Source organism: Panthera tigris, chromosome C1, assembly GCF_018350195.1.
Source record: "Panthera tigris isolate Pti1 chromosome C1, P.tigris_Pti1_mat1.1, whole genome shotgun sequence".
NCBI lineage: Eukaryota > Metazoa > Chordata > Mammalia > Carnivora > Felidae > Panthera > Panthera tigris.
Window position 1 is genome coordinate 18,174,619 of NC_056667.1, and position 10,184 is coordinate 18,184,802.

Sequence of the window (10,184 nt, forward strand, 5' to 3'; positions counted from 1 at the left end):
AATCCATATAAAGCACTCAGTACAGGGTCTGTATATAGTAGGCGCTCCACAAACATAAGCTATTAATTTCCACTAGACTGAAGCTCCTGGGGGACAGGGACAATGTCACAGTGTCCGTTCGGTTTGCCATTATATCGGCATAGAGTAGGTCTCACTACATCTTTTTTTGAATGAACGAATGATGAATGGGTATGTAGTAACTGTTTGACACGTGGTGAGTAGTCAGCCAATAGTAGTGAATTTAGAAATGGCCAGATCCCAACAGGAGGGTATGGATATAGAAGACAATGGTTTAAGCGGACGGAATAGTGTAAATCAAAGCCCAAAATAACAGATCCGGGATCCCTGCTTCCTATGGGGAGGAGAGGTAACATGATTAGTATATCCAGAGCATAGAGGTAGGGAAGGGCACCCAAAATCCTGGAATCCCAAATCCCACACGGATTTGGTGAAGGAGCCACATGGTAATATGTGAAGGAGCTGGAAGTGTGTGTAGGTCAAATACCTTTCTCATGTCCTCTCAGTGACCATCTCAAAGTTATGGGGGTAAAGGAAGGAAGGGGGCCAAGAGACAGCAAAGGACCATGGGTACCTGATGGGAGCAGAAGATGAAAAGGGGAAGGAGCCCCCGGGACCCCTCCATGGGGGTGGGGCGTTCCTCACCTTGACCCTGCTGGTGTCTGTGCCGCCAATGGTGAGGTGGTCAGAGGGGGCAGTGTGGTGCCAAGCAGGCCAACCGCTGGGTGTGTGTGTGACAAGCCAGGCACACAGTGAGCTGGGTTAGAGGAATGTGCTGTGACTTTAGGGGAATCTGCTGTAGTAGTTTTATATCAACGGCTAATCCTAGAGGCCAGTTCCTGTGCTCCCTGTCGCTCTATGGACTGTGGCCAATCCAGCCTCAAGCCGGGAGGAACTGTGTCTTTGGGAATAGAACCACTCGAAGTGAAGTGAAGGGCCTTTCTCTTTTCTGAAGTCCCGGAAGGCAGATGTTGGGTTTCCACCTCCCCGGGGTGACCAGGAAGATGTAAGAGGCAAAGGTCGGAGGTGGAGGGAGAGTTTGGGGGGGGAACACATCCACAGGAGATCAGAGGCACTGTACCCCTCGAAAGAGCTGGGTTCATAACTTCTCCTCATAGCGCTTTCCATAATTTCCATAATCATTTGTTCAATTTGCAATTTGCCCTGGACAAATCAGTGCCCCCAGAGACCCGCGGGGGTCCGAAGAGAAGGAATACAACACCCACACTGATCCCCTCCCCACTGGTCCTGGGACACAGGGTCACAGTGTGTGAGGGCTTCGGGGACCCTTGGCAGTAAGAGAGGGCACCCTCCATTTAAATTTGTTTTTTTTTAATGTTTACTTATTTTTGAGAGAGAGAGAGAGAGAGAGGGAGACACACACTCCGAAGCAGGCTCCAGACTCCCAGCTGTCAGCACAGAGCCCGATGCGGGGCTCGAATTCACGAACCGTGAGATCAGACCTGAGCCGAAGTCAGACGCTCAACCGAACGAGCCACCCAGGCGCCCCAAGAGGGCACCCTCCATTTAAGGGTGTGGAAGCAGAGGCCACCCAGGCAACCCCCTAGGCTGGACTCTTGCTGTCAGATGGACCTGGGCAGATGCACACTTTGCAGGCTGCCATCGAAGGGCCCCTGAAGGCGGCCTCGAAGCCGCAGCCTGTTTATTTCTCCTGGACAATGTCCAAGCCCTGTGCGTGCTGCCCCATCACCTTCCCCACCTCCATCCAGCCTGCTGATGCAGTCATTGGCATCTTGGCTTCTGGCATCCCACTCTTTGCTTTGGGATCTGGCAGGATGGATCCCTCTTTGTTTTCCCTCAAACAAATTCCTTATCGGAACCAGAGATCCTAGGGCAGGCAGGAGGAGGTAGGTAGGAAGAAGGGGGACTGAGCCAAGGCAGAGAGCGGCTGTGGATTCCTGAGCAGGGCTGGGGTGTAGGTAAGGCTGAGGGAGGTGTGGCAGGGGAGGCGGGAACCTCTCCTGTGGTTTGAACTCCCGGGAGTGGTGGCTGCAGGCTGGCCTAAGGAAGGAAAAGAGGGTGTGCCAGTCTCTCAGACAGAGAGGCCTGTAATTCGGCCAGCTTCAGGGCCTGCTGTGAGCGGCCTCCTGCCTGGGCCGCCACTCCTGAGCCGCTGGGGCCCTTGGTGGGACTGCCACATCCTATCGTGGCTGCTGGGGGCCTTGAGGAAGCGGGGCAGGTGGTGCAGACCCCGGAGAGCCGGTGCGCCCTGCTCCAGGCCAGCCTTGGGCAGAAGTCAGCAGCAGGCCTGGGCGAGGAGCAAGGGGTTGGACCTCTGCTTTGGAGTTGTGGGGTCTTGTTTAAGCCATGACACCTCTCTGAGCCTCAGTTCCCTAATTTATTAGAGAGAAAACTATCCACAGCAGTCACTCAATAGATATTAGCTTCCCTTCCCCTTTATTTATTTATTTAAAATATTTATTTTTGGGAGGGGAGCGGGGAGGGGCAGAGGGAGAGAGAGAGAGGATCTGAAGCAGGCTCTGTGCTGACAGCAGAGAGCCGGATGTGGGGCTCGAACTCACAGACCCTGAGATCATGACCTGAGCCGGAAGTCAGACGCCTGACCCTCGGAGCCACCCAGGAGCCCCTCTCTTCCCCTTTTAAGAAACTTGTGTCTTGGGAACTGTGGAGCCAACCTGGAGGGCAAAGAGCCTCCGAATTTTTGAATTCCTGCACAGTTTACACACCATTCACTCATCCCACTTCTCCAGGGCTACCAACGCCCCCGGCCTGCACTGGGGATTCAGACACACCCCCGGTTTCTTGCAGACCCCCCAGCACAGCACCCTGGCTTTGCTCGGAAGCTTCTGTATATTCCTACACCTGGGGTATCTCCTCAGTCTCTTTCTTGTGCCGTCAAAAGCAATTGTGTAACTAGTTCCCCCACTGCTGTACCTCATCCCATCATCCCCCTCCCCCAGATTCTCTGAGGTTTCAGCCTGCAGGTCACAGAGGGAAACAAAGGCGCGCCCACACGGTGCTAAATGCTCCCCGCATGCCTCCCTCCCTGTAACACCCACAGCATCCCAGGAAGCCAGTTAGGAGGATTCCCTAGTTCCGTACCAAGGTTCGGAGACATGTGCAACCTTCCGGTTGTCACAGAGGTAACCAGTGATGCATCCTGACTTTCCTAGGCGGTTCTGCCTTCAAGGGCCCCTTCCTCCATAAAAATATCAAAAGTTTTATTTACGACTGCATTGAATAATTAATTAATAATTAATTAAATAATTAATATTTAATTTTTAAATTCAAACTTTTAATTTTTAAATTTAATATATTTAATATTTAATTGAATCTATATTTAAGTAATATATATATTTAATATACAGTTTTGAGGTTTATTTATGTTGAGAGACACAGAAACAGTGTGAGTGGGAGAGGGGTGGAGAGAGGGAGAGACAGAATCCCAAGCAGGCTCCGCACAGTGTGGAGCCTGACCTGGGGTTCAAACCCACGAAGGTGCGAGACCATGACTTGAGCCAAAACCAAGATGACACTTAACCGACTGAGCCACCTGTTGGTTAGTGGGGAGCCCACTGTCTCCCCATGTCTCCCCAATGCCCCACTGCATTGGTATATTAAAACATTTTCTTCAACCTAGAAGTTCCTCTTTTCTTCTGTTTTGAAAGAAATGGAAACATTTTTGTGGGCCCGGGGGCTTTGTCTCCTGTGCCCAGTGGCAACGTTGGCCCCAGAGCTAATAGGCCTGGAAATCCAGCCGACGCCCGTGGGGTCGCTGTGAAGTTCTAACTCCTCCCTGCGCTGCTCTTTAGCAGTTAAAAAAAAAAGTGAACAAAGAACTGGGGGAAAGGACTGGTTATCTGAAACCGTACCACCTGGAGTGGTATTAATAGTTCTTTCTGGAAAAGAAAACTTGATTCGTATATCCCACCCCCCCGCCCCCCCACCCTTCAACCCCCTCCCTGCCTTGCTGGTTTTGGACCAAAACTTTAAAAACATTTTTAAAAATATTTATTTATTTATTTATTTATTTATTTATTTATTTATTTATTTTTGAGAGAGAGAGAGAGAGAGAGAGAGAGAGAGAGAGAGAGCGCGCACTAGTGGGAGAGGAGCAGAGAGAGAGAGGGAGACACAGAATCCGAAGCAGACTCCAGGCCCTGAGCTGTCAGCACAGAGCCCTCCCTGGGGCTCGAACCCACAAACTGTGAGATCATGACCTGAGCCGCAGTTGGATGCTAAACCGACTGAGTCACCTGGGTGCCCCTTGACCAAAACTTTTTAAAGGTCAAGCCCGCTGAATCCTCCTTCTCAAAAACTCCAGATGCCCTACCTGGGGCTTTTCTCCAGTCACAGACCTTAAGGAGAACTGGTTTGCCCAGAGGACAAAGGGGATTCATTTATTTTTTAGAAATAGCTCCAAGTTCCTGCCTAAGCCCCGAAATCAATATCATTGGTCATCATAATAACAACAACAATAATTAACACATTTGCGCGCTCTCCGAGTACGGGGTGCTGTGCCAATCCCTGGGTGCACGTTGTTTCCTAAAAGCCTCGGTAACCCTACGGATAGATACTGTGATTATCTCCATTTTGCAGATGAAGAAACTGAGGCTTAGGGAGACTGAGTGGCCCAAGTGGCAGGGGGTCTGCTGGTTGATTGTCAAAGCATAACCTCCACGAGGGCAGGGACTGTTTCCCACTGTCTCCCCATCACCCGGCACGATGTCTTGGTACACACGAGCCTTCAATACAGAATGAATGTTTGACCCCAGAGCCTGACCTCCTAACCTCTCCTCTGTCCTGCTCTTTAGGGAAGCTTACCTGCTTCTGGTCCTGCCCTTACGGGGCAAAAATTGGTAGCTACAGCCCAGGGGTGGTCTGGGACGGGTCAAAACTGGGGGCAGACTTGAATAGAACAGGCAAAGGTGGAGGCATTCACTGCCCCATCGACACCCCTCCTACCACCCCCACCCCCAGCCTATGGAATCCCACTGGGAGAGTCTACCCCTCGCCCAGGCCGCTGCCCGGCTAGTAACTCAAAGGTGCAGCCTGACAGTCACGCAGGAAGAGTGCGGCAGGAAGGGAATGGCCGAGGGTGTGTCTGTGTGGCTCTCCACCCTGGGGCCCATCTTTTTTCCTCTCCTGTTAGGCCTTTGGCCCTTCCCCGGGGTTCATTTACAGCCAGATAGCTGGTACCCCCAGGGGAACTTGAACTCACCTGACAAAGTAATTAGACACCTAAGAAATACAGCTACTGTAAAAGAAGGACAATAAACCAAGCTACACGTTCCATCTGAAGCAGAATTATTGAAGCAGGGGGACCAAGATTTGAAAAAAAAAAAAATTTATGTTTATTATTTTGAGAGAGAGAAAGAGCGCAAGCAGGGGAGGGGCGGAGAGAGAGGGAGACACAGAATCTGAAGCAGGCTCCAGGCTCCGAGCGGTCAGCACAGAGCCCGATGCGGGCTCAAACTCATGAATCATGAAATCATGGCCTGAGCCGAAGTGGGATGCTTAGCCGACTGAGCCACCCAGGTGCCCTGGGACCAAGATTTTAAAGTAAAACCTGATCATAATACTTAAGGAGATAAGAGCAGACGTTTGTCAAACGATGCAAGAATAAGAAGTCGTAGGTGAGAACCAAGTGGAAACATGAGCTATTTAAAATAAAGGACCGAATAGACCGGTGTAAATATCAGGATGGAGAATTCACTAGTCAAGAGCCAATTCGGGTTGAGAATTATCCCCCCCAGAGCAGGAAAAGATAATGAGGTAACAAATAAAAAAGAAAAGCAGAGAGAGATGGACAGTAGGAGCAGGAGTCCCCAAAGGAGAGGAAAACAGAAATGGAGAGGGGAAATAAGGAATCAGATGATGGAGAGTAAACATTCCAGAATTAAAGAAACATGGATGAACTCAGATTAAAAGGGTTCCTAGAGGAGCCAACGGGAGAAATAAGGGAAAATCCACACTGATGGGGGTGAAATTGAGAAGAGGAAGAGCAGAGAGAGAGAGAGAGAGAGAGATGATGACCCTTACGAAGGAACCAAGAATCTGATGGCCATTCGATTCCTCACTATGGACTCTTGATAAAGGAAGCCACAAAGTTATTAACAACTGAAGAGAAGGACTCTTTCCATCCAGCGTTTGAAAGCCAGCCGAACTGTCACTCACACATGAGGTCATAATAAAGATATTCCTAGGTAAATAAGACTGCCGGAGGGGAAGTACACAGACCCACACCGAAAATCTTCTTAGAGGAGATACTTCAATAATGAAAGAAACAAATCCGGGAGAAGCTGCAAGAGCTAAGGGGAGTCGGTGCTTCAGGCCAGGCTGAGTGCAAGCGGCAGGGGTGGTGGTCCTCAGCATTTTCGGTGGGAAGAGGGCCTGTAAACATATTGGAAAGACTGGAGAATGCCACGACACGACGGACTGGCCAGACCAGGGAGCTCCATACAGTGCCTGCTCTGATCGGGAAAGTGAGAGAATCCCAAAGCCGCCCCTAACTGTTGAAGTTAAGGACACGGTGGCCAGAGCCGTGCGATCCAGGGTCTGGAAGCTGCTCTGCTGTAACTGCCCGGATCCTGGAACTCAGAGTCCGGCTCCGGTGTTACCGACAAAACTTGCTCATCTTTTCAACAAAGAGAGGGTCAGCCCCGGGCTCAGACACTGGGAGGTAACTGTCCTGCTAGAAAGCTGGAACTTAACGACACTGATCTGCTTCATCTAATTTATTTTGTTACCTTCTGTTGATGGCAATGGACATTTTTTTTTTTCTGTTTTCAGAAGTGATAGGAAATTTCTGTTTCAAATAAACTGGTAACGTATTTCAAAGGAAAAGTGGGTCCCGGAATCTCAATACAAAGTCATCATGATTAGTGTAAACACTTATTAAAAGAGGTCAGAGGTGGCAAAGGTGACCTGGGGAGGAGGGGGCGGTTAGGTCTCATGATCGAGGCAGGTTTAGCGGGCTGGAGTTGGGAAGATGTGTTCCTGGGGAGCCAACTGCTCCAAAACTTAGTGGCTTAAATCAACAATTTATTATTTTTTCTCCTGGCACTGTAGAGCTGGGAGGTTCTCGCTCAGGATCTCTCACCAGGTTGCGGTCAGATATTCAGGCGACTGGCCTGGGTATCCGAGGTGGCTCATGTGCATGGCCACCTGTTGACCCTGGCTGCCAGTTGGGAACATAGTTGGGGCTGTCACCTAGAGCATCTACCTGTGGCCTCCCCGTGTACCTTGGACTTCTCGCGGCATGGCAGCTGGGTTCCAAGAGGGAGGTTCCCAGGAGCAAACACGCAGGAAGCAAACGATGGCACCTAAGGGCTGTACCCAGAACTGCCAGGGTCACTCCCACCATATTCCAGTGGTGCTAGCTGTCACAGGGCCCGCCTAGATTCCAGGGAGTGGACAAGTAGACTCTGCCTCTTGGTGGGACGAGTGGCCAGGAGACATTGCTGGAGATCTTGTGGGATGGAAAACTGCGCAGCCAGAATCCGGGAATCCTGGGAAGCACCGGTGAGTTTGGGAGAACGGAAGTGGCTCATTCTGCCTGGGGCAGGAGGAAAGAAGGAGATGCGTGCTGGCGGATCAGACTGAGAAAAGTTCATCGAAGATGTCGGGTGCCAAGACTAAGTCAGAAGGGACCGATGGTATCAGAACGGCAGAGAGACCCCGTGCAGAAGACTAAGGTCTTGGCCGTTCTACACTTTGAATTCCTTTTGCAACAAGTAGGTCCCCAGGGAAGAGGCTGGTGGCTTCTGTTCCTTCGCAGTGACATATCCCAGCCCCGTGACGGAGTGAAAAACACTCTGCCCTCAATCCACTGGGCAGTTGTTGGATGGTTATCGTATGCTGGGTGCTTGGCCAGGCCAGGCCAGGTACTCTGCAAGTAAGTCCGACTCATGAACCACTGGCTATCCTGGAAATTCCACTATTTCTATTTTCATTCTGATGCTGGCGGGCTGGGTCTGGGGACCCAGAGGGGGTCCCACAGGACCAGCCTAGAGGGTCCTTCATAAAGGATAGAAATTAAACTCGAGGGGCGCCTGGATGGCTCAGTTGGTTAGGTGTCTGACTCTTGATTTCAGCTCAGGTTATAATCTTATGGTTCATGGCATCGAGCCCTGCGTCGGGCTTTGTGCTGATAGCGTGGAGCCTGCTTGGGATTCTCTCTCACGCTCTCGCTGCCCCTCCCCTGCTCACGCTCTTCCTCTCTCTCAAAATAAATAAACATTTAAAAAGAAATTAAATTGGCACTTGTTATGAACAACTATTATCTCATTTGACTGTTGCAACCAGGAATTAGATAGAAATCACAAAGCCCAGCTTGCATAGGAGGAAACAGGCTCAAAAGAGGTTCAGTCACAAGCCCAAGGTGACTCCATTCAGCCAGATTCCAAGCCCGGGGGAACTCTAAAACCCCTACGTCTGTCCTAACTCTAAAACCCATAAGTCTGCCCACTGTAGCACACTGCCAGTTCACAGGGACCAGAGTACTTGCCAAGAGAGGGGAAAAACCTTGTGGGAAGGAAAACTCGAGAGTCCCAAAGAGCCAAGCTGCAGGGTGTGTGGGTGCCAAGGTGGAATGGGAGAAGGGGCAGAAGATGTGAAGGGTCTTGAATGCCAGGCCAGGGGAGGGGCGGGGCCTTTATTCTATCTGCAAAGAGAACCGACCGAGGGATTTGTGGCTCCCAGCCCATACTGGAGTCTCTCCTCCCAGGTCACTCTCCCATGAAAGCTAATGTCCACGTCCTCTGACGCGGAGCCAGGCCCTGAACACGGGTCTCCTGACTCCCAGCCCAGAACTCACTCCACACCCAGTTTCCTCCCTGTCTCGGCCTCCCTTGCAGGCTGTGGTGTTTGCTCAGAACCTGAGCCCAGGGCAGAGAGCACAGAAATATTTATTTATGTCACGGCCAACCCTGCCTCCTGGAGGCCCCCAAGGGGTACCTCACAGAGAGGTTCAGTTATATAACCCCAAGCTGACACAGCAGGAAGAAGGAAATACATTCTAATTACTCATTTTTCTCAATCTCGGACACATTTTGAAACTGACTAGCTTAACGTTTTCCTCTCTTCTTCTCCCTCCCTCATCTTATTGACCTCGGATTTCCAGGATCTTGGTGGTTCTAGATCAGTTGTTGATTTTAGCCTCGATTCTGGTGAGACGGGGGGTTTGGGGAGATCTTCCTACATGGGGCGGAGGGGAGAGAAATGAATGTATTCAAGTTCTGCTTTGTGCCAAACCCTACCCCAGGGGCTCTGTAGTCATGATCTCATTTGCCCCCAAAACAGCAACTCTATCCAAAAGGTCCCATTCATTACCTTGATCTTACAGAAAGGAACGGAGGTACAGAGAGGTTAAGTAACTTCCCAAAGGGCACCCAGTAGAGCCAGGTCAATCTGGCTTTGATGCTTCTGGGGTTCAAACCTCTCACACGGATATGTAACAGGGATTCTCGAGAGAGCAGGGTGCTGGCTTCTCCCAATCCCAGTAAAAGGGGCGCCTGGGTGGCTTAATTGGTTAAGCATCTGACTCTTGTTTTAGCTCAGGTCATGATCTCACATTTTGTAGGTTCGAGCCCCACGTCAGGCTCTGTGCTGACAGCACGAAGCCTGCTTGTGATTCTCTCTCTCCCTCTCTCTGCCCCTGACCTACTTGTGTGCATACTGCCTCTCTCTACCTCTCTCAGTCAAAATAAACAAACATTAAAAAAAAAAAAATCCAGTAGGGGCGACTGGGTGGTTCAGTCGGTCAAGCATCCAACTTTGGCTCAAGTCATGGCCCCACAGTTCATGGGTTCGAGCCCCACGTCAGACTCTGTGCTGACAGATTCTGTCTCCTTTTCTGTCTGCCCCTCCCCCACTCGTGCTCTGTCTCTCTCAAAAATAAACATTTAAAAAAAATCCCAGTAAAATATAATAGCAATACCAATAATAATAAAACTTATAAAGTTTTTAGAAAACTGCTTGGCACATACTAAGCGATCATTACATGCTTATTCTTAACATTGAACCCTCAAAATATGGAACAGACGCTAAGTCAGGTTGCCTGGGTTCGTGCCCCATCTCAGTTGATGACCTTGGACAAAGTTATTTAACCTCCCTGGGCTTTGGTGTCTTTCTTTCTTTCTTTTTTTTAAAGAACATACTTTAGCTTTTTTTCTTTTTAATGT